This window comes from Lissotriton vulgaris, chromosome 3_1 (genome assembly GCF_964263255.1).
Source record: "Lissotriton vulgaris chromosome 3_1, aLisVul1.2, whole genome shotgun sequence".
Lineage (NCBI taxonomy): Eukaryota > Metazoa > Chordata > Amphibia > Caudata > Salamandridae > Lissotriton > Lissotriton vulgaris.
The window spans coordinates 1,874,666,048-1,874,691,211 of NC_141689.1; the positions used below are offsets into that span (position 1 = coordinate 1,874,666,048).

The 25,164-nt window shown below is 44.4% G+C and overlaps 1 protein-coding gene across 2 annotated transcripts in view; it reads left to right on the plus strand.

Annotated features, from left to right (window-relative positions):
• The first annotated feature begins 2,201 nt into the window (after nt 1-2,201).
• Nucleotides 2,202-25,164, plus strand: part of GUCY1A1 (guanylate cyclase 1 soluble subunit alpha 1) — a 472,623-nt gene continuing 449,660 nt past the window's right edge. The window contains exon 1 of one of the 2 annotated variants that reach the window (XM_086962337.1): nt 2,202-2,372. The gene's annotated coding sequence lies outside the window, so the exon portion shown is untranslated. Of the gene's footprint in view, nt 2,373-2,843; nt 2,990-25,164 lie in introns of those variants that run through there. The other variant, XM_086962338.1, reaches the window with a different exon arrangement.

Below are 25,164 nucleotides of genomic sequence, written 5' to 3' on the forward strand. Positions count from 1 at the left end.
TAGCTGCGGTTAAGCTGTATACCCAGCAACAGACCTTCTTGGCCTCCAAGAAACAAGCCACTTGTATGCTGCGTCGAGCATCAGCATTGTAACTTACATCTCATACATTCACCTAAGATGTATCTGCTACAAAAAAATTCTATCATCAGTATTCTGCAGCCAACAAACCTTTGATAATCAAATTAACAGGCATGGAATAACTGAAGAGACCTGACATACACTACTGGTCACTGCAGGTCCCAAAACATCTATGCAACATGGCTGATTCTTTACATCTCACAATGACACTCAGATATGGGATGATAGTAACAATGCTCATCCCAGCAGATGTCTCCACTTCTCTCTCCCTCTAACCTTACCAGCTCGGACCCCCAACTATACACCCAGTTTGTGACTGGACAACCCAGTGAATTAACTAGCTAGGCAGACTATAATCATAAGAAATACCATAAAGGGAGTCCAGAGCTGTTGAAACTTGCCAGTGTACTGAAAAAACATATACAGCGTGTCTGTTTCTCTCACACCTCATCATCCACCACACTACTAAGCGTCCCATAACACGATAACCACACCTTGGTGGTCATTATGCACGACTTTGAAATACTTTCCACACAGGGTCACAAAACAAAGACAAAACCCTTCCAACCACCCAGACTATATGGCTTAGCTTGCTGCACATGTAGAAAACAGCTACAGTGCCCCACATAAGGGAGGTAAGAGCTATACAAATGCTGCAATACAATACAATACACTACAATTTTCATCCGTTGTGCATCACAAAAGAGTTGTTTTAATTCTATTAAAATCTTTGTTTCCATCACACTTTAGAATAACAAAACAAACGGTGCTTCCTTCGCACTTTCATAACAGCTGATGTGTTTTGAAATATGTGTACAGTTCATTTTGAAGTATTTAAATGTTGTTGTGTATTAAAAAATGTGCATCCTACAGTCTTTCTGCTCTCACTCCCTTTACCAGAGTGAGATTGTCACATAGTTCACATTACAAAATGATCTCACTTTGCAGTCAGCCAAAGAAAAGTAACGAAAATATACATGTTAAGAGAATAAGCAGCAACTTCTCAGAATACATAGCCCGACATTGACCTCTGTCTTTGAACGCACAGCGAATGTGATTAGATAAAAACAAAATCGAAAGGGGTTTGTATTGCTCATCTGGATTTTGAACACCAGCATGGTGATTTCGGGGGTGCCAGAGCACCCACCCGTCCCCTCGTCTTTACTTCCAGTGAAACTTTAGATTGGTTGCATTGAATGTGAATGCAGTGTATTTAGCTAAATCTATTTCCATAAATGCGGTTTCAGCTGCCTGGATCATTTGGGGGGCAGCCAAACCCTCAAATGCCCCCGTGGCTACAGCCGTGTTTGCAATGTTTTACAAGTGTCAAGACACGGAAACATGGGTCATGATTCAGCTGAGGTGCAAGCATACATGTACAGAACTGGTGAAAAGAGGAACGCCGGGAAATGCAAAACACCAGACCTCTCAGATGGAAAGGTGTCAGCACAGGGCAGTTATGGGGGGCAATGACAACGCTTGCACGCATGGGCAACCATGCAATAGGATGAACGTGAGACCGGAGTGGGTGTAACCGTGTCAGTGGCTTAGCGCGCAGCATCTCGACGTGCATTGGAGGAAGTCATTGCTTTATGTTCCAAATTACGCGCCAAATATCCAGGCTTTGTATCTCGCAGCTTGAGGCTAATTTTATTCCATTGTCAGAGTCGTTTCCTGTCATGATAATTAAGGAATGGAGAAGTGTGTTTATGGAAGGACTGATGCTATTTCTTAACTTCGTTTTTTCTCCAACCTAAAATAATTCTCCTTCCATGGGAACGTGAAAGGAGAAAATAAAATCACCCTCATCCTTACCCAAATTCCGGCTTGTCACTAAATATTTTCTTATAGCCGGCATTCTTCTCTCGAGATTTTATGTTAGATCTTAGAATAATAAACTCAAATACTAGCAAATGCAAAACCACCCAGAGACCACGTCCTGATAATTTTATCAATCAGTTATGTTTTTGCATTTTCTGTGCCGCATAAAAGCGTCTATTAAACTGTTGAAAATTGCAGAGGAGACCTAAACAAATGTGTTGATTTTCTGAATTGTCTTCTGCGGACGATGTGTATGGTTACTGTTCCTTTAAGGGAAGCTTCTCTGGGAGGCTTTGAAAGGGAAACTAAAAATCTGTCCAGTCGCTAGCGGCTCGCAGTGCGTGAAGCACCAAGAAACAGTGAGCCGGCGTTGCTACCCCTGAAGTCCATCTTTTCGGAATGTACTGGAACTGATGCTTGAATGCAGTCTCTGAAATGCACGGGGCGTTAAAGTGTGCACGGGTCCTTTCAAGGTAAGTGCTTCCAGTGACGTGCAGTCAATCAGACGACTGCTGTTAGTCGCCCCACGCTGAGTGTTTGGGAAAGGATTAAAACTAACAAGATCAGACCATGCATGTTAACATTACTGCTGCGTGGTTTATGGGAGGGGAGCCGAAATAAATATAGCTTCAAGTACTATGCAGAGAGTGCGTGAACATTTCGCTGTTACTTCTATACGGGTGCACTGTAGGAATGTGCGAGGCGCTGCTCTATTCATAACCTCAAGAGCAGCCTGCAAGGTGGCTTTTAATTACATGTCTAGGGCAGCAGGGAGGGCACCGCGAGGGAGCCTGCCTCCTGTGTGCGCCCGATGCCAGGCTTGAAAACAATCAATACAGAGATGCAGCGCAGACAAAGGCGACTGAACGGTGTTATCCTCGCTCCTTCCTCAACCTGGGCACGCAAAATGACACGAATAAAATCCGGCTCCCCCGCCCCTTCTCGAAGTAGTTGTGTCAAAGCCGCTGTAATTGGACAGTGAATTCTTAATAGCCCTGTGAGAGTGGAGGCATGCCGAACTGAAGGACGCGCGTGAGAAACCTATCCAGAAAACACGGTTCAAGGAAAAAGAGGCTCTTTCTTCGCACCGGTATTATGCGCATATTGCGTCCGTGCATCGTTTGTGTGGCCGGTTAACGGCTCTGGCGGTGCTCCCCGCAGTGCAGTATGTGTATGTTTGACTTTGGGTCTGGTTTCCCGTGAACGGTTGGACCCCCTTCATGTTTTTGCTGACCAGATTTGTGAAGTACACCGTGGCGAAGATGCTGCTAACAGGATGTCGTGGCTCGTATGTAGGTGTAAAGTCAAGCGAGCTATATATAACTCGAAATGTCCCCAGTAATGACAGGAGTTTCTTATGTTTAATCTGAGCGGCACTCGTCGCCTGTGGTGTATCGTAACACAGACCTGTATCTCGGAGCATAAAGTTTAATGGCTGCTTAAGCATAACATATGCGTTCTGTTCCGCATAGTTAGAGACTCTCATGCGGTTTATCCAATATATAACGTTTTCTCCCTGCAATGGTTAACCTCGTAGCTGCAGCACACAGGCACACCTTGGCCAGCGGAAAATACACAGGGATGAATGTTAGTGGCTATTATTGGGCACAGACGGCTACATCATGAATAAAGTTGCTCCACTTTCTTCTTAGTTGAACAAATCCCACCTTAGCACTCGACCTTCCCTTTAGAAGACTTAAGAATATATTTTAATAATTGTCCTGTTTTATCTACACATGTAAATTGCCCATATTAATTAAACACATTTTAGAAATGTGATCAGATTGTGTGCTGATTGCAGCAGCCTGCATTACTTATTGGTGTCATCTGTTCTACTACTTATGTTTGATTGCACGGTATTGTCGGTTGCCAAGAAAGTGTGCTTCTTCTTCTTCTGCATTTTATTAGCCTCTAATTATTTAGCTTCATATTATTTCACTGCTTGTAGATAGATAGATAGATAGATAGATAGATAGATAGATAGATAGATAGATAGATAGATAGATAGATAGATAGATAGATAGATAGATAGATAGATAGATAGATAGATAGATAGATAGATAGATACTGAACTTGTGGAGAAAATGCAAGGGTCAGAATTTATACAACCACTTTGGTGATATTGTAATACTTCTGAATATTGTGGTCAGAACAGAAAATATCCGAGTGTAAATTCTATTAGGTTATGCATTTTATCGGCTTCAAAATGTGTTTGCTTTATTTCAGATTGAAAACGAAACGTTAAATCACTGCTGTTCTGTGTTGTTTTAATGAGCGAATTGAGGGACGTCCCCTGTGCGCAATATCAAAAGTTATAATAAAGGAAACCCTTTGAATAGCGCTTACTATTCAGGAACAACAGGTGAAGCCCCGCTTGAATAGACTTATTTGCTCTGCTGATCTTACCAAGTCTCTAAGCAGGTAGAGGCTTTCTGAGGTTGTCTGCATACAGTTGCATACAAGTGATGTAAGGGTTAAACTACAGCCTTAGTTCATGTTTTCCATTTATTTGAGTATTTAATATAGGGTGATGCCGAGACCAAGGAGCACTGGAGAAAGTTACAAGAAATGTTTTTAGTGAATCAGGGGCATCTGGTTGATCTGACCCTGTTCATAGGCCATTGTGATAGGTTAAGGTGACGCTGGATCACAGATTACTGTTTGTGGTGTGGCGTGATTCGAAGAATTACAGCAGTGTGGATACCTAACATCCATGTCCTGATAATCCACATCTGTGGTATGCAAGGCCCGCTCACCCCCACCTCCCTTTCTAGCGTGTCACCTGTCACCACCTCCTGATATGTTCTACTCCTCCTCTTGTGCAAGACTTCTACGCACACAGCCCCACTGGGTCTTTTTCAGAAGTCATGTACGGTATATGTAGTGAAACAGTTGTACCTTAAAGTTTTTACTCTGATGAGAATAAAACAGGGGGTGCACATAACATTGTTCATTGTGAGAAAAGCTGAGCATATTCTTAGCTCCAGGGTACAAAACCTGTGAGTTAATCATGAAAAATCACATGGCTGGTAGCTTCTATTGGTTGTCATGCCACTCTTAGCACATGGTGGGGGAAGGTGGTCTGTAAAGCAGCGAAGGGAGAGCGAATTACATTTATCTACATCAGTCCGGAGAGTACAGGAGTGCACGCAGCCGTATTGTCACGCTGGCAGCTTACAACATAGACCCACTTTCCTTAATATTGCAATTTATAAGGAGATGAGACAAATGTCAATTATGAGAAATATGGAAATGTTCAGAAAGACACAGACAAAGAGGGCAAATAAGAGGAAACCTATTTTCATGATAAGACAAATAAATGAAGTCTAAAGCCTCCCTAACAGGCAGAGAAGCCTCATTTGTAGGAGCTGTCTTTTTTCACATTGCACCCAAAAGGTCATTACCAGCTGCTAATGGATTCTGCTGGTTGCCTAGCTCCTTAGGCCGGCTGCTAGAGTGCAACTTGTCCAGAGCGTTTAAGGAAACTGGAGCGTTTGTTACAAACGACTATCTGGCGACATTTTTAGTCTTGGTTTCATCTGCTGTACTGCTCGAGAGAGGGCAGGAGACTAAAGATGGACATGTTTACAGTGCATGCGTTCATGGCATGCTAACGTGTTCACGTGTATAATCATTAGCTACCCTCAACCCTCCTTTCACCACTCGGCAGCTCGGAATTACCGAGAGGCAAATGTGCAGAGCCAGTGACCTGCACACCCTCGCCCGGGCTGCTAGCGGTGCTGATGTACAGCAGAAACCCTCTGCCCAGCACACGGTTTCCTATCAGCCACCCAGCTGGTTCCTGCGCTGACACACAGTGCAGGCCACAACAGCGCATCCCCGAGGCGGAGGTACAACGCAGCTCTGAAGACACAAAGCCTGACCACACCTATCTACGCTCGTGCAGCTGGTGGGGGAAAGGAAAATGCTTTGGTATCTGTCCTCTGCACATTAGAGGGACACGCTCGTCTTTTAGGCTGAGAGAAAGGCTGCCTCGAGAGATAATGGGGGAAAACTGTCTGTCAACGCACAATTGCCGCTTGTTACACTTGTTTTGTTTCCTGTGCAAAAGATGTTGTATTAAGCAGTATGTGAGTGCAGTAGATTACCAATGGATGCACTCCGTGACCCGTGAAGGTCAAAACCCCGACGCCTGGTGGGTGTGGCAACTGAAAATAATTCTGCTCGTGGCCTCTCCCAGCATTCTTCTGAGGGCACTGTAATTCATATCCAGACAAACTTTGCTTTTACCCCTTCCCTCTCTTGAGTGACACGCAAAGCAATGTGCATAATTTATGGTGAGCTGTATGCAGTTTGCACGGGAGTTTGAACTTGCACCTCAATTGTGGTGCAGATTAAACAGTACTTTGTTTCCAGTGTGCCTGTCATCATGTGGTTATGCAAATGCAAGCAACCGAAGCAGCAGGGGTAGGAGGCAGACCTCCATTTTGGCAGAGTTTGCAGGTGGTGAGTACCAGCGGTGCTGGAAATGAGAGGGATAATCCGGAACCTGCTCAGGGACCCGGCAATTAATATTGAGCCAGATCTGGAGGTCTTAGTAACATGGACGGATTTTCTCCTGGTGCAATATGCCAACACTGGGGAAAGGGCAGCCGCGCATGCTTTGTGTTTAAAGAAGCAACCTGCAGCAGGACTCTTGCTTTAATGTTCCAGTTGGTGCTCAAGACAAATGCCTCACTTAAAGAGCCATCAGCGCTTCCTCTGTGCGAGTTTCTTACTTGGATAATTGGAGCTTCAACACCTTGATGCCGGTGCCATCAAAGAAACAAATGCTTGCAGCTAGTCACTTCTCTGGTGCTTGCTATCAACTGTGATTTGGGGCAGTATCTGAGTTCTCCATGCTCTGCACATAAGAGATATGCATGCTCTGTAGGGAGGTTAAACATATCTGTTCCTATGAGTAATTATGCCCATAACCATCTCTACTGCACTTACTAGTAAGTTGTGTTTTTTATGAAGCCTAAACTAACACAAGATTGAGGAAAAAACTATACGTTTTTGCAGCTTGCACACATTTCCTTGATGCTGGTTCATAATAAATGATCTATGACAGGGATTATAATTTGTGACCTGCAGGTAACACAAGAATCCCTGGAGCAAAACCATTAACCACTGAGCTGCTTATATACAATACAAATCCTCGACCTGCATGCTGCTTGTTTTGTCTTGCAGTACGTGCATTAACCCGCAATACTATTTTATAATGAGACAAACCTTTGACTAATCTCCAAATAGATGTGTCAAGCGGATGTACCATGTTACAACGCATACCATTACAACTACCTACCATTACAACGCTACCATTACAACGCATACCATTACAACGCATAGCGCTTAGAGGTGCTGGATAGTGGTAAGTATAATTTACTATTCCAACTCCAGTCCCCGTGGACACTAGGGAAGGTGTTGGATAGTAAATTAAACTTATTCCCTATCCTAGAGCGCCCCCAGCGCAATGCGTTGTAATGGTATGCGTTGTAAAAGTTGCGTTGTAATAGTAGGTAGTTGTAAAAGTTGCGTTGTAACAGGTGTATACCGTGTCAAGCAAGTTAACTAACCTCCTCAGTGTCCTCACTGTTATTATATCCTAGACATTGCTGAGTAAACAAAGATCTCTGTAACAGGGTCCTTAACGTATAGCATATTTTAAAATGCAGTCTGTCTGTGACCCATTAAGTAAGCCAGAACTGATTTATGATCAAATTGTTGCCAATTTCTTTGGGGCAGAGTTTTGACAAATAAATGTGTAAATTGACTGTCAAACTCCACTCCTCGTGACTCTGCCTCTCACGACTCCACTCCTTGACCCCTCATTTTTGATATCCCAGATTATATTTGTTTCCATTGCCAGCCCTGGCACCAGCACTAATGTTTTGTGACAGCAACAGATTTTTCATCATCTGGCTTTTACTAAGAGCACGCGAGGCCAAGGTAATGCAACGGGATAGAGAAGAAGGAGACAGAAAGAGAAAAAATGACAAAGAGAGGATGCAGGAGAGGATAGTGGAAGAAAGGGATATGAGATCTAGCCCAAACTAGGCAACCTTTGCCTTTCATAACCCCAGCAAGGGACAGTGATGGATTTTGCACTTAGGGCTTAATGTATCAACTGGTTTTGCCCATTCTGTGTCTGTGGGAAAATGCTTTAGTAGATATGGCCCTTAGATTTTTTGTTTCGGTCTCTAGACTGAAGCACCAGAGAGTAGTCCATTCACTCCCTTTTTATTTTTTATTGTGAAGTGATCATACAGACGTCCATGTATATACCAATGATCTTTTTTTAAATACAAAGCCACGCTAACGCCACCTCTTTTCTACATGTTGGGTTATGGTAACTTTACTTGGGGCTCTTTTATCACTTATTTCTTTTCATTATTCACTGTAACAGTTTGCGCCAATGTATTTTGTATTATAACAAGACTAAATAACTCAGTTCAGCTGAACCGCGTTCTATGACAGCAATAATGTGGCTATATAAGTCATTCTTTAGTTCATTTATGGCATATGTGTTCTGTTTTAATATTAATTCACCCTTTTTTTGATTAAATCTACACAGAATTATTCTGTGCCAATAAGAAATTGTTTTCTGAATTTAGTTCCATGTGAACACTTGTTCTAAGTTTACACTTAGTACCCAGTTCACATGGACATATGGGTTGCTCTTGTTCCTCTGAAATTCTAAGATCAGGCCATTGCTGCCCACCTAGGGTAAGAGGCTCTGGACTGGGTTACACTTGAGCACCAACGTGTGCACAAGGGTGCGGCCTGCAGACGTGAGATCACCATCTGGTTCAGCCCAGTATATGTGCACAGGTAGCCTGTTGCAGAACTGACTCTTCATGGATTGGTACTAACCTGGGGTAGACTTTGTAATTCAAATGGGCATTCATAGTGTAGGTCCTAGGTGCTTATTGAAGGTCTGTGATGCTTACAATTTATTAAACATGAAAGGTGAAATCTGCCATAATGTACAGTTTTGTGCTACTTAGGCCTACAGGATCCAGCGAGGTAACAAAATTAGGAATAAACATGCACTCCGAGTATAGATTTGCAGTCCCAAACATTATACCTATGCTCTTTGTAATGTAACACTTTTAGACTTGTGATATTTCCCTGGCACAGGTCATAATCAGATTCCAGGCCTTTGTCCCTCATATTGTGACCAGTTAAATACTGTGCTCCCCAGTAGAAGGATCAAAGACCTTTCCACACAATTGATGCATTGCCAGTGGTTGGCCCAGTCTCTGGGAAAGGAAGTGAGGGGAAGAGTTTGCATCTGTTAATTTGCTTGTCACACTGCACCTGGCCATGAGAGTTCATGCCCACAAAACAAATAAGGGCTAGGCCTCTGGAGCCAACAAAGGAAGACTTTTGCTGTGAAGGGTTCAGGCAGCTGTGCCAGCTAGGGGTGGAGCTGAGGCTCTAAGGCAGGCCCTTTCCATAGACAATTTAATGTTACCAAATTGGATTGTCCCGGAATAGTGGGCAGGAGATTTGGGGCAGTGTTGGCATCAGGATGTGGCATCCTAGGTTTGGCCTGGGGTGCTTGGCATCTAGACCATTCCACCCACACTGAAAGAACCCCTGCACATGAAAGAGAGAGATGAACAGACATTGGACCGGGGAGGATGGCAGTGACGGTGAAAAGATGCCCCAGTTGGAATTAGAAGCCACCCGAAGCCATGGCAAGGATGGATTTTGGAACTTTGACTCCAGCTGATAACAGGACTATGATGGATCTCTCCACGGCCAGTGGATCTAGCCCCTTTATGCTCCATGTGAAACGCTTGGTGAATAGACCGGCTGGGGTACCCTTGATTGTTCCCCTGGACCTTCTGTGGTCTGACCCTTGCCTCTTCTGCTGACACACAGGCAGCATGCAAGATGGTCAGGATGCCATGGAGCCTGGGAGAGTGCAGCAGGGTAGATGTTCTGTTTGCTGGCTGTGGAAGGGATAACTACTGTGAAGCCAATAAATGTATATTTGTTTTAAATGAAAACATTTTTACGATCTCGCGGACTCTCGCGGGATCGCGAATAGTAAAAAGAGGTATATGAGTTCTCAATACACTCTATTGGTAGGAATGCACACTATGGTCCTTGTTTTCTAGAGGGAGTGTGTAAGAGATAAGTGCTGTGATGATTAGAATGTTAAATCTTTGAAAAAAAAGTTACAAGCTTGCAAGACTTGCTGTATTGTGAAAAGTAGGAAGGAGTAGGTGATGATTGAATGCACTATGCTATGCACACTTGTTACAGTATGAAAGAGTCTCACTGAAGATGGTGTTTATCTGGCTCTACTATTGAGAAGAGTTGTGAGTAGAGATAAGGTTCTTCCAAACACCCTGCAATGTTCACCATCATCTGAGATAGAGGTCTGTACGGTGAGTCCGGTCCATCCCCCACACCCTGCTACGCATACGTATCATTACAGAGAGAGGTCTCAGCTGAGAGGCCAGTCCTACCACACACTCTACTACTCACACTCGTCATCTGAGTGAGAGATCTGAAAGGACCAGGCAATCCCTCCCCACACCTTACTATGCACACCTGTCAACTGAACAAGAGTTCTGAAAGGAGAAGTCAATCCATCTTCACACCCAACTACTCATACCCTTCATTACTGAGAGAGGCCTCACTAGAGACCCTGCTACACACCCCTGTCATCTTAGAGACCTTTCTGAATGGAGAGCCCAGTCCTTCTCCACACCCTACTGCGCATACCTATCATTACAGCGAGTGTTTTCAGCAGAGAGGCCAGTCCCTTCACACTCCCAACTACACACACCCCATCATCGGTGTGAGAGTATCTAAAAGGAGAAGACAGTCCCTCCCCACACCCTACTATGCACACCCGTCATCTGAGAGAGAGATCTGAAAGGAAAGGCCAGCCCCTTTCCACACCCTACTAGACACACCCATCACTAAGAGAGATGTCTCAACAGAGAGGCCTGTTCCTCCACACACTCTACTACGCACACCCGTCATCTGAGTGAGAGGTCCAAAAGGAGAGGGCTGTCCCTCCCCACTCTCTACTATGCACATGAGTATTCTGAGAGTGATGTCTGAAAAAAGGGGCCAGTCCCTCTCTACATGCTACTACCCATCTTAACAGGGAGAGGTCTCCGCATAGAAGTCAGTCTCTCCACACACCCTACCATGCACACCCATCATCTGAGAGATAGATCTGAAAGCAGAGCCCAGTCCTTCCTCACACCCTACTATGCACACTTATCATTACAGAGAGAGGTCTCATCAGAGAGGCCAGTCCCTCCACACACTCTACTATGCACACCTGTCATCTGAGAGGTATGAAAGCAGAGCCCAGACCCTTCCCACACAATACTACTCCCACCTATCATTAGAAAGAGGCCTCAGCAGAGAGGCCAATTCCTCCACACATCCTAGTATGCACAACCAACATTTGAAAGAAAGGTCTGAAAGGAGAGGCCAGTCCCTCCACATATCCATAATATGAGAGGGAGGTCTGAAAGTAGATCTCAAAAACCGATTGCTTGTGACATGTCTTGATATCCGTTAAAATAAGTGAGCGAATAAACAACTTATATTGAACATGTATCTGTTTAATATGCAAATCCTGTTACAATAAAAAAAATCTTTTACTAAAATAATGTCAAAACAAAACATATATTTTAAATCCATTCTACCATACATACACTCACAAAAATAATTAGTTTACTTTAAAAATACATAGAAATTCACTGAAAAAACAGAGGTTAAAGTAGCATTGTAGTTAGGTGTAATAAAAGTATTTGTTTTTCTTTAAAAAAATCTTAGAAATGCAGTAAAGTTATTGTTAGGTGAATTTGTCAGTGTGAACATTAATGTTTTGAACTAAAATAAACAGAAATTCTTCAGTTATAGTTATCAGAGCTAACTATAACTTGCTCCCCCACCATGCACTGCTCATGACCTCACATATGAAATTACTGATGACATTTCACATGACATCACTGATGACATCATCCGATGAGTGTGCATGTTCGTTTTATATTTTAGATTGTGGCGGCTAACTACCATATTACTTTTCCACTTAATGATAAGGATAATTTTATATTTCATCAGTGATGTCATAAATGATGTCATAGAACATGTCATGAGTGATGTCTATTGTGAGGTCATGAGCAGTGCATGGAAGGGGCACAGGTTATAGTTAGCTCTGCTAGCTATACCTGTTGAATTTCTGTGTTTTATTAGTTCAAAACTTTAATGTTCACACTGTCAAATCACCTAACTTAAACGTTACTTTTACCTGTGGATGTGGTCCCCGGGGCCTTAGGAGGCTCAAAGAGGTGGGCTGCATGGCACACCTTCCCTTGTTGACCAATTTTGGCCCAAGGTGGGACTTCCAGGGGCCTGTAATGCATTGAGAAAGAGACCACGCATCCCCTCCCCATATTGAATAATTCCAGCCTCGGTCTTGGACTCCTGAGGCCTGTGATGGCTATATGGGGAGGAGGCGTGGGAAGGGCCCACTCCCTGAGCCTATTTTGGGACCTAGGGACCCCATCCTTTGGGGCCTGATATATTAATTAAGGGAAGGGGGAGCACTGTCTCACTCCCCTAGCCTCGAAAGGCCCTGGGGACCCCATCCCCGGGGCTGAAAGTATAAAAAAATGGATGGGGTCCTGTGGCCACCCTTCTCCAAGCTTTGAGAGGCCTCGGGGACCCCATCCCTCGGGGCCGATAAGTAAAGAAAGATAGGAGGTGGGCCACATGGCTCCCCCTTCCTAAGACTCTATAGGTCCCAGGGGATGGCCCCGGGGACCTCATCTCCATTGTTGTTTTGTAATTAAGAAGGTTGGATGCCTATGTTGCCCCCCAGCGTGAGCCCTAATAGGTCCCGGTGACCCCGAAGGGAGCAAGCATAAATAGTTGCTCCCTCTGGGTGGGAGCAATACCGGCTCCTGCATCATGCGGGGAGCCGGCTGGGACCCAACATGCCCGCTGTGGGTGCCCCTGGTGGGAACCGGGGCACCCATCTTTCGCCCTGAGGTATAAGGCCTGGGATCTCCTTTTAAACAAAAAATAGCCCATGGGGATGGGGCCCCAGTGGCCTATGAATGCTCCGGGAGGGGCTGTATGGTCCCTCTCCCGTTTGTGTTAAATTTGACCTTGGGGGATGAAGTCACCGGGGCCTACGAAGGCTGGGGGAGGGGGACTCACAGTCCCCTCTGCTTTTTTATTGGTTTGGCCCCGGATGATGGGGTTCCCTCAGCCTAATGAGGCTAGTGGAGGAAGGCTGCACGCTTCCTCCCCTTGGATTTTGGCCCCGGGGATGGGGTCCTTAGGGTCTATGAAGGCTCTTAAGGCTCGGGGAAGGGGAACGCCTCGCCCCTCTCTCCATTTTTATTGTATTTGATTCCCGAGGAGGAGGGGGCTGCACACATTTCTAACCTGTTTAATTGTATTTGTCCCTAGGGGATGATTTCCCATCGGCCTATTAAGGCTTGGGAAGGCAGCCATTGGGCCCTCTCTACATTTTATTAGAACTAGACCCAGGTAATGAGAACACAGGGCCAATTAAGGGTAGGTGAGAGGGGCAGCCCACCACCTCCCCATAATATATATATTTTGGCTCAAGAGAATAGTTCCACGGGGCCCGAAAGCCAACCATACATTGTGCACACCAAAGGCTTTGCGCGACATGGGGTAGGCAGCCTGCTGGGGATTTGGCCACTGGGCCTGGAAATAGGCCAAGCCCTGTTGTCAACTCTCCACTGTGCACAGTCAAAAACTGTGTGCCATGTGGGATTGGATGCCAGGCCTGGCTGAAAAACAGAACCGGCAGCTAAACCACACACGACCAAAGGTTGTGCTCAGCATGGGTTGGGCTGCCTTTAGGTGACTACCTGCATCCAATCTCATGCTGCTCAACAAAAAGCTGTGTGCACTGTGTGGTTGGCTGCCTGAGTGGGGTTTGGCTGCCTACAGGTCGGTTAAACCCTGTTTCCAACCACTAGCTGTGCATGGCTGAACGCTGTGCACAACAAGGTCTTGGATTTACGTATGATAATATAATATTACTTTACATTAAAAAAAAACTAGAAATTCACTGAAAAAAACAAAGGTTAAATTAATATAGTAATGCATGATAAAAAGATCTGTTTAAAAAAAAAAAAAAGTAGAAATCCACTGAAAAAAACAAAGGTTAAAGTTAGGTGAATATGTGAATGACAAAACTAATGTTTTGAACTAAAAAAACACAGAAATTCACCAGTTATGTTTATCAGAGCTAACCATAACTAGCGCCCCCGTTATGCACTACTTGGGACCTTGCATATTACATCACTTATGACATGTTCTATGACATCATTTATGACATAATTGATAACATCTCAGATGGCCTAATTGATGACACCACTGAAGAAACCATCCAAGCTTGGTTTGTACACATTTCTCTATAAACTAGTATGGCATTAGAGGCCTGATAGTAAGTACAAAATAGCTCAGAATAAAATGATGCATAATTAATGCCATCAAAGATTTAGCTCCATTAGGTGTAGCAAGCATGTGTTATGAGCAACATTGATTCTATTCCAGACACTTCACGGGTAGACTAGTCCATATTAACAATCAATCACAGATATATGGGAAATCCTTATTACACATGATGTTCACTCTATGTACAACTGTTGAGAGAAAGCCAAGTTCCTATATATAAAAATATATTATAGTTTGTTAGGGGTAACATTTTCTGGTACTCATGAACTGGAGATGATTTATGGTTAACTGAGTAGTCTACATATGCTGTTTTTGCAGTTTTTAAATAATATCAAAATTACTTTCTTCTAGCATTTATTAGAGTACCATTTGATATGAATGTTACAGCGCAAGTAATTTCATTTCACTTACTGTAGTTTTCCACGTCACTTGCGTCAGTGTTGATTTTCAAGCATTTCAGTCAGCTTTGGCACATTGAAAGAGCAGAGTACATTTATCAAATTAATGACCTAGCCTTTGTCATAAGAGCACATACCATAGAAAAAATGTATATCTATGTAAATAGGCCTAAACAATATGACAAAACTTTAAGAAAGATATACAATACCTCCACTGGTATTGTAAAGCTTTAGTAAATGAGTAAAACCCAGACACTGTTTGTCTGCAGCTTTTACATGTGCTTTTTACAAAAGACCACTTTTGAATATCATTTTCTAGAGTAACCCATATTTTGCAGGCTTCATGTTAGGATTTGTGTTTGTAAGAGCACTGTCCCTTAATGTGTCTTCATAAATCAAGGACTACCAGTGTTTGGTATTTGATCTTGCACATGTACCAGGTATTTTTTAAGTGCAAAGTGGGCATTTAGGAAGCGCTATTATCATCGACTCTAATTCGATGGTAACCATGAGTAATTTTTGAAAATGCACAAAAAATGCATTTTTCAAAGTGCCGTGTAGGGCATGTGTGCACTTTTCATGTTCACATTGGTTTTGCATTTCCTAATTTGAAATTACCAATTAGGTAATTGAACATTAGGTAATAAAAAAACAATTGCATCTATGGACCTTTAGTCCATAGGAACGAATTGAGTAGAATTTCCTAATAGCGATGACCTCATTGCAATTGCGACTCTGCAAAAATCACTATTAGGGAATCACTATGGGCCACATATACAAACAATTTTGCATATGCGAACTGTGCAAATCGGTAATTTCGACTGTTTGCAAATGCAAAATAGCCTTTCAAGATGTATGAAATGTTTCATAGCAAAAATAGCGATGACCTAAAATTGAGACTACAAATAGGGAATCGCTATTTGCGATTCCCTTAGCACATGTACCAAGCCTTTTCTAAATGCAAACTGCGGATTTAGGAGAATGGTATTACCATCAACTTCAAATCAATGGTAACCATGTGCAAATTTTGAAAAAAAGCAGAAAAATGCATTTTTCAAAGTGCCATGTAGTGCACACATGGCCATAGGGCATGTGTGCGCTTTACATGTGCACATTTTGTTTGGGAGGTGGGGGGAGGTTTAGGGGGTCTTAGGCCCCCTGGCACCCTTTGCTTTGCATTACCTAATTTGCAATTACAAATTAGATAATCACAAATTAGCTAATGCACAACCATTTGCACCTATGGGCATTTAGAGTAGCAGGAGTATGCTTCTCCAGTTTTCGCAGTCTTCTTTAAACAGTTGTCCTAGTAATCCGTTAGGGCCTGGTGCCCCATCCTTTCTAACGTTTTTTAAGAGTGTTGTTACGCGATTCCCTACGATGGGAACTTCTGGAGGTAGGTCCATATTTAATGGCTTCTTTACCACCGCCGGTCCAGGTTTGTCTTCTGTGGATACTAGTGAGGTTTCGGTAAGAGTGGTAATGGTAAAGAGCTTTTGGTTGTGTGCTGATGTCAAATTTTGTGCGTCACAATAAAATGTTGTTACATAGGTTATCCATATGTCAATAGCAAGCGCATTATACCTGTCTTGGCCATGCCAAGAAAGCTTGTTAATATATGACCAGAATTCAGCCTGTTTATTTGGGCTTAGCAAGGAAAAAACATGTAGCCACTCTGAATCTTGTTGTTTTCTTTTATAGTCCCACACGTTCTTCCTACGGATTTTCTTTGCTAGGAATTGGTTTTGATATGTTTCGTATTTTCCGTCTCGCTTATGGATCCGTGTGGCTATTCTGAGCGACCTCTTACTTTGCTCCACTTTTTCGCTTCATTGTTGAAATTGGCGACAAGACGTTTCTACAGAGACTGGAGAGTGTTCTTTACCTTTTAGAAGTTGGCATACCATGGTCGTTAATTTAATCCAGTACTCATTAATATTACTTGCAGTAAAATCTTCGGCAGATCCGGGCCAATTATTTTTCCACCTTCTCAGGGCTGCTGTATCTATTTTGGTCTACTTTAGTCTCCTTGGCAAAGCATACATTTCTTCCCCATTGGTATTACCCACGAAGGTGATAATCTGAAGGCGGGCCGTGTGTAGGGTGATAGTTATGGCAAGTGGGAGATGGTCACTGGTCGTGATGGAAAGGTTTTAAAAGTCCATCACAGATAGCCCCTGTGTTTCTTTGTTAGAGGCTGATTTAAGACCGTATCACTTTTTTGTTGATTTTAATCTATGCATATTTAGGAATGTATTCATCAACATTCCAGCCTTATCCGTGGGCAATGCTTCATCTGGTTTCATTCCAAGATTTTTCATATTAAAATCTCCAGCCATTACAATCCCACAATTTGATTGACTGCTCAGTAGTTTCTCAAGGGTATCTACTAGCGCTTTCATGTCACTGTGTCTGGGGGCCTCATTGCTATTAAAGTAAATGTTCAGGAGAATGATCTTCATTGGGCATCCATTTAATTTCAATCCTTGCACTAGGGCTGCCTGAACCATCTCCGTGGTTAATTGAGGTTTTATTTTTACGTTGCTACTAATTTGCATGTATATTGATAAGCCCCCCAACGGTCTTCCAAATATATTACGCTTTTTTGCAGGCTGTTGAAATTCCATGAAGCCTGGTATAGCCATTGGGACGAGCAACCAAGTTTCTTGCAGACATAACAGGTCCACGGACTGCAAGAATTCAAATACTTCCTTATTATGTAGTGAAGCTTTTAGCCCGTAAACATTCCATGAGATTACTTTGAACAAGTTGCCTGGGTTATTGCTAAGGCAACCATTTCCTTGTGTGCTAGGAGCACATGCGCTTTGTTTGAGTGGACTTGGGCAAAAACTGTATTTTTATGTTGGGAAATGCTGTTGTGCGAGGGACGTAAATTGTCCCTTTTAAAATAGACTTACGTGGGCGCAGTGTTGAATTTGGATGTAATCCTCTTTTTAGCATAAATGGGTATTTCTCTTCTTCTGGAGTGTGAACATTAATCCCCCAGTTTACGAACCGATCTCTTTCTTTTATAATTTTTTGTACAATGGAGCCGTTGGTCCATTTTAGTATCGTTGACTCTCTGGTTGTATTGTTGTCCAAGATTTTAAATTGTACTTGGATGAGGTCTTCACTGGAGATGATAGAGAGCTCTGGGATATGATGAAAAATTTGTAGAATGTTGCACCTGTTTAATGTGTCCAAACTTCCCCGTGATGTGTATTCAGGTGTAAAAATGATTGTGTTATTCTCCTCCTCTTTATACCCTTGTGCTGTTTGGCTGGCCACGAGAGAATATGCGGCAGATCGTTGCATTTTTGTTGGAGTTTCTTCGTGGTCATTGTTAGCTTCTTGGGACCCCTGAAACTCACTGTTATTCAGTGGTATGGATACTATCATTTCTCTATTTCCTATGGTTTTCTTCATGCTGTTCCTTATGCAGACTGCCAATACTGACCAATTGCGGAGTCACTTCTAGTTTGTGCTGTGACTGCTCTTCCATATTGTTGGCTGGTCTATTCAAAATTGGTTGTGATGTAGGATTATTTGGTATGGATTGATGTTTCACCTGGCTTACCCTTTGGAAAATCAGAAAAAATTTCTGTGGTTCCAGGTTCTTTTGTGTGGGAGCCTTTGTTGCGGATGTTTTTTCGGTTCGAACGTTGACGAATTCTCTAGCGCCCAGTTGTAAGTGCTTTGCCTTTCTTTGTCGTTTTAAGTGTTTGGCCGGTTTTTTCAGACGTTTCTTCACCCTTCTTGAAAGATTTTTACTCGGTTCTATGGGATGCTTCAAATTTGTGGCCCCACTGTTATTACAATGCACGTTCTCATTGATTACAGATTCCTCAGGAGATTATGTGCTTTGACGGAAAACTGATGGCGACTGCAAAGCTAGTGAAGAAATGTCCGAGCACAAAATTGGTTTACTGACTTGTGTGTTCATCAGTGTCAAATTAATTTCTGCTGAGCAGGTTTTCCCCTTGGGATTGTTTACAGTGCTCACTACCATTGCAGTTCGTAACTCATTGGGCGGGATTGCTGCACCTGCCGGACTATTCATGATATTTTGTATGCCATCTTTTGCAGTTCCTTCGACTATTCTTTGAAGGTTCTGAACTATAGCTTCCTGTTGTCTTTGCTTTAGTTCTATAATGATGGATGTTAGCACTTCAGGCAAAGTGCTACGTTTCTCCACAATTGGAAGGCATGAGCACCTAGCAGTTGGCTGCAACCTCAGCGATTCCAGCTTTTTGTCTAAGAAGTTAATTTTAGCTTCGATGTTAATCAGGACTATTGCAAGTGTCTGTATAGTGTCCATTTGAGTTTCCACTTTTTGTGTTTGCCATGCAAGCACGTTGATGGTTGTTGCTAATGTTGAATTTATTGAGGATAGCAGGGAATTTTGGTTGTAACATCAATTGTGGAGTGTACATTTTGTTCGGCAGTGGAGTGGAGCAAATTCTGATCTTCAGAGAGACTATTCTCTCTCTATTCCTCCTGCAACAAGAGTAAATTTTGATCAAGAACAAAGCTTTGAATTATTGATGAACTCCATATCAGGGCCGGGGACTGAGACACATTATGCTGGTTGTACCCTCCCCTGCTTGTGAATTTGTTTTAACCTCTGCACCCATTGTTGGCTGACTCAATTTGTTTGCTCCAATGTTGATGATATTTCCAAGACTTCCAATTTTCTCTGACTTGATTCCTCTTGTATCCCTCTCTGAACTTCTGTGTGCTCTAAAGTCAATGAGATTTCCAATATTTCTTGATGTACTTGCCCCAGTATATCTTGCTCTTTCTCCCCAAGCAAAGGAAGATCTAAGACTTCAACTTTTCTCCTGTATACCCGAACACTCGGGCCGTGTGGCTGTTTCAAAAACTTCTGAATCTCCCAGCTCTAGCCTATCTTTCTCCATTGCAACACTATTCCTGTAGGGCAGCCATGTTTCACTATCTAAACTTCCTGTTTCGCAATTCGGGACATTAGCGGTTTGTGTTGTTGAGTGTACTAATGCACTGCTGTATGACATACTTTTCCCTAATGGATTTTGAGCACACATTGCTGGCATTGGCGTTGTTGGCGTAAAGTATTAACAAACTGTCTTATTGGTTAAATGTAAGTTTGAGGTTGATGGTTGAACCGTAGCAGTAGATTCCAACCGCGCTTGCCCCCTTGTCAATGGCTTTGGTCTAGTACCTGTACCTGTACCTGTACCATTTGGTTGGCCCATTCTGGTATGTGTTTTTAATTTACTAATTTATTTATTTTTATTTTTATTAATTACTGCCTTTGCCACCACCCTTTCTCAGACTCCTCCTCTGGGTGGTAAGTGATTTATATGCTTCTAAAGCAGGCTAATGTGCACAAGATTATCTTTTGCCCTCCCAATGCTCAAAATCGTATTCAAAGATTGCAGTTTGGAGAAGCCAGCTGACAGGGGGAAATGAGAATGACTTGCATGTGAAGACCTCCTGGTTGAGGCTGATTCTGATGCAATTACGCTGTTGGTGCTTGCTTGCTTGCTTGCTCATGTACCGCAGGTCCTGGGGTCTGGGATCCAAGGCTGTTCAATCCTCAGCCCTCACTCCCATGGCAGTGTATTGCAGTGGGCACGGGTCAGAGTGGAGCAAAGAGCATGAGCGCAAAGTGCACAAGAGCAGGAATGGGAACAGGAGCAGGGCACACTGGGGCTCCACAGGATGCACCCAACCTAGTTAGGGTGCCTACGTGGGTGCACCCGTGCACTACACTCTGTGTCCTTCAGTAGGGAGAACACGCTCCTTTTCTCGCACACTCCCGCTTATGGTGACCAACTCCTGGCACTCCTTGAGCCCTGGCCCTGCTGCTATATAGGGGACCCCTGAAGCTGACCACAAATTGCAAGCCGTGACGTGAGCGACCGGCACAGTTATTCCTTCAGCACAGCCCTGCTGCATGGAAGACCAGCACCTGAATGTACACTCAGCTGGCCTGCAAGTCCACGCAGGGCGCACAGCCGCACGGCTGTGCAGGCCCCCCGCAGCTCCCACCGCACCTCCGAGGCTCCAGGAGTTAACCTCCACAGCCGACACTCCCGGCACACCTGGCCGCCTGCAAAGCGGTGCCATGTTGTCCAGTCCGGCCCGGTAGGCAATGGACGTATAGCGACAGAAGAAGAGGTGCCAGGTGGGTCACAAGCTGCAGGCGATAGGTAGGTAGCAGGCGGGGGAGCGAAACAGTGAAGCCGCGAGCAGCGAACAAGCAAAGCTGGGCTGCAAGCAAAAGTGGCGGTGCGTGGTTCCTCCTCAGTGGCTCAATTGGTTACATTGCATCCGGAAGACATGGGTTTTATTCCTTTGTTTTTTGTTTCTTACTTGGCCCGAATTTTTCTTATTTTGGACAAATCACTGTAAGTGTCTTTGACGAGAACTGAAAAATGTTTAATGTGTTAACGCTCATGTGGTACAAAATAAAATGGTGATGTCTTGCACTGTCCTGTTTACAAGTTCCCAAGTTTCTGTAATATGCATTCAGCTGAAACCTGTGTACACAAAACTGTTGAAGATGCTTCTACGGCAATAAACATTCTCTCTGCTATACCGTCGAGCTTTAGTTTCATGAAATTCCCTCTGCTTTAAATGACATTTTCAAACTGGCAAAGTGGATCAAAAGGTTCATTGTGATTGGTGGCTTGTTTGGTCCCGTTTTAAAATTGTATATCAACATTAACAAGTTATGAATTAATCAATTACATTGATTGAATGTGTTTGTAAACCTTTGCCGGCATTTCTATTGTCCCTGCAATGATGCTCTAAACAAGACATAGTCTTTGATTAATTACTGCAATACCAGTATTGTAAAAGTATCCATTTCCCCATGAGTAATATACTATTCTACAGATAACCCTTTTCCTTCAAACTGAACTGTGAGAGAACTGCGAGAGCTAGAAAAGGAAGGAAGGCAAAGTGAAGAAATTGTCAAGAGAGAATAGGAAAGAAGTCAGAAAATTGAAATGCCTGGTGCCTGGCTGGTTAGAGTCCATCAAGGACTCCTAACAAAAGCACGAAGGGGGAAGGGGGACTTTCGTTCCTGTGGACAGGTGGGCTCAGAGAGAAGACCTGCATGGAGTAGACTAGCAGGAGAAAGGTACACAACATGAAGGTAATATATAGGAATCAGATGCAGCCTGGAAGAAATGATGACCCTAGACACCATCAGTACATCCCACCAGTGTTCATCCTCAAGGGGACCCAGCCAGTCCCCCTACCAGGTTCTAAGGTGGTCCAAAGGGCCTGGGGCATTAATGAGTAATTTGCGGTAGATTTTGGAGACCCCATCCTTGCCCAATGCCCCCATGAGGTGTTGGATTCCAGCTGAATGAACTCTGGGAGAAGATCAGTCTAAGAAACATGTGATTGAAAGGCGTGTCACAGTTGAAGATATTTGTAGAACTGTGTGTCAGCCATGGTGAAGATGTCCTGGAGTTCCTGAGAAGAATGCATATTTGTCTCCGACCATCCATCACCCAACTGTGACACACCAATTAGGTCCCATTCCTCAAAGCCCAGCAGAGCTGCTGTCTAATGCAGCCAGGTACTGTGCGAGAGTGGTTGTTGTTGCACGAGTGTTGTGTTCCAGTGAGTGTGGTGTAGGTCGGCTCTCCAAACCAGTGGGACTATTTTTGTCACCAGGGAGTGCTGTGTGTGATTGGGGATCCATAGAGCGTGGCCATTATTACAGGAAATCTTGGGAGGGATAATTCTAGCCTGTAGGCAGAATCCGACCAAGTCACATTGAACCAGTCATGTATCATTAATGAGACGAGAGGCTAGGTAGTAGAGGTATACATTGGCCATGCCTAGGCCGCCATCATAAGGGACTTTTTGGCAGTGTGCAAGGGTGAGGCTTGGCCTGGATCTGTGCCACCGAAAGGAGGTCACAACCCTGTCCTGGGCCCGGAACCAAGCCCGCAACAAATGGAAGCTTCTGAAAGATGTAGAGAAATATTGGAAGGACTATCATATTGTAAAGAGCTATTCACCCCATTACATCAGAGGGAGGGATTACCATCTAGTGGGGTCTGATTTGGCCTTTTGTGTCAGAAGCCTGCGATTAAGAGACCAGGTAGGTTCAGTGTGGAGTGATACCCATATACCCAAGTATTTAAAGCTTAGGTAATGAATGAGAATATTTTCCTGCCAGTCGAAGTAGTCCTGGGTCAAGGCCAGGGGTACCAATATCGATATAGAGGGGTTCAACAGGAGAACTGATGCCGCCCCAAAGCACTGTAGTAGGCAAAGACAATGAGGCCCACTTGTCACGGGGTCTGCCAGATAAAGAAGGACGTCACTGACATACAGTGCTATGGGATCCTTATGACCCCCAATCCATCTTTCAATTCAATTCAATTCAATTAATTTATATAGCGCGCTACATACCCAGAGGGTCTCAAGGCGCTTGAAGAAGGGTGGGGAATTACTTGTCGAATATCCAGGTTTTAAGTTGCTTTCTGAAGGCTAGGTGGTTCTGAGTGAGGCGAAGGTGAATGGGAAGTGAGTTCCAGGTTTTAGCCGCCAGGTAGGAGAAGGATCTTCCTCCCATGGTGGTTTTTTTGATGCGAGGGACATCAGCAAGGGCTTGGTTGGAAGAGCGTAGCTGGCGGGAGGGGGTGTAGAAGGAAAGTCTTGTGTTGAGGCATTCGGGTCCCAGTTCGTAAAGTGCTTTGTGTGCGTGGGTTAGGAGGCGGAATGTTATCCTCTTATTGACGGGGAGCCAGTGGAGGTTTTTTAGGTGACCAGAAATGTGGTCTTTACGCGGGATGTCTAGTATGAGTCTGGCTGATGCGTTCTGGATGCGTTGGAGTTTTTTCTGAAGTTTTGCGGTGGTACCGGCGTAAAGAGTGTTTCCGTAGTCCAGGCGGCTTGTAACCAGTGCGTGGGTGACAGTTTTTCTAGTTTCGGTGGGGATCCAGCGAAATGTTTTTTTGAGCATGCAAAAAATGTTGAAGCAAGATGATGAGACGGCGTTGACTTGTCTGGTCATCGAGAGTGAGGAGTCCAGGATGACGCCCAGGTTTCGTGCGTGGTCGGTCGGGAAGGGTGCTTTTCCAAGGGCCTCTGGCCACCAAGAGTCGTCCCAGGCGGAGGGGGAGGTACCTAAGATAAGGACTTCTGTTTTGTCTAAATTCAGTTTCAGACGGCTGTGCTTCATCCACTCAGCTACTTCTTTCATTCCTTCATGTAGGTTGGTTTTGGCGGTGTTAGAGTCTTTGGTGAGTGAGAGTATCAGTTGAGTGTCATCCGCGTAGGAGATGATGTTGAGGTTGTGTTGGCGTGCGATGGTGGCGAGGGGGCTCATGTATACGTTGAAGAGGGTGGGGCTGAGTGAAGATCCTTGTGGCACGCCGCAAATGACTTCAGTGGCCTCTGACTTGAATGGTGGGAGGCGGACTCTCTGAGTTCTTCCGGCAAGGAACGAGGTGATCCATTCCAGTGCTTTTCCTTGGATTCCGAGGTTTCTGAGGCGCTGTAACAGGGTGCTATGACAAACTGTGTCGAAGGCTGCGGAGAGGTCGAGGAGGATGAGGGCGACTGTGTCTCCATTGTCCAGTAGGGTTCGAATGTCGTCAGTTGCTGCGATGAGTGCGGTCTCCGTGCTGTGTTTGGCTCGGAAGCCGGACTGTGAGGAGTCTAGGGATTTGTTGGTTTCGAGGAAGGCTGCGAGCTGGTTGTTGACAGCTTTCTCGATGACTTTGGCCGGGAATGGAAGGAGCGAGATGGGGCGGTAGTTTTTGAGTTCGGTGGGGTCAGCTGTGGGTTTTTTCAGAAGGGCACTGAGTTCGGCGTGTTTCCAGCTTTCCGGGAAGGTGGCGGAGTTGAGGGAACAGTTGATGACGTCTCGGAGGTGTGGTGCTATGATGGAATCTGCTTTGTTGAAGATGTGGTGAGGGCATGGGTCTGTGGGGGATCCTGAGTGGATGGAGTTCATCAGACGGATGGTGTCCTCAGTGGAGACTGGGTTCCAGTCATTAAGGATGTTCACGGGGGGTGAAGGTACGGCGGAAGGTTGGGTGGGTTGGTCTTCGGGTTGCTTGTCGAAGCTGTTGTGGATGTCTGCGATTTTGTCGTGGAAGAACGAAGCTAGGGAGTCGCAGAGCGTTTGAGAGGGAGTGATGTCGTTGGAGTTGGCAGTGGGGTTGGTAAACTCTTTGACGATGTTGAATAATTCCTTGCTGTTGTGGGCGTTGTTGTCTAGTCGGTCTTTGAATGCGGTTTTCTTGGCAGTCCGGATCAGTTGGTGGTGTATGCGGGTGGCGTTTTTGAAGGCGTCCCTTGTGCTGGTGTTTGGGTCTTTTTTCCAGGCCTTCTCAAGGGAGCAACAGAGTTTCTTAGATTTCTT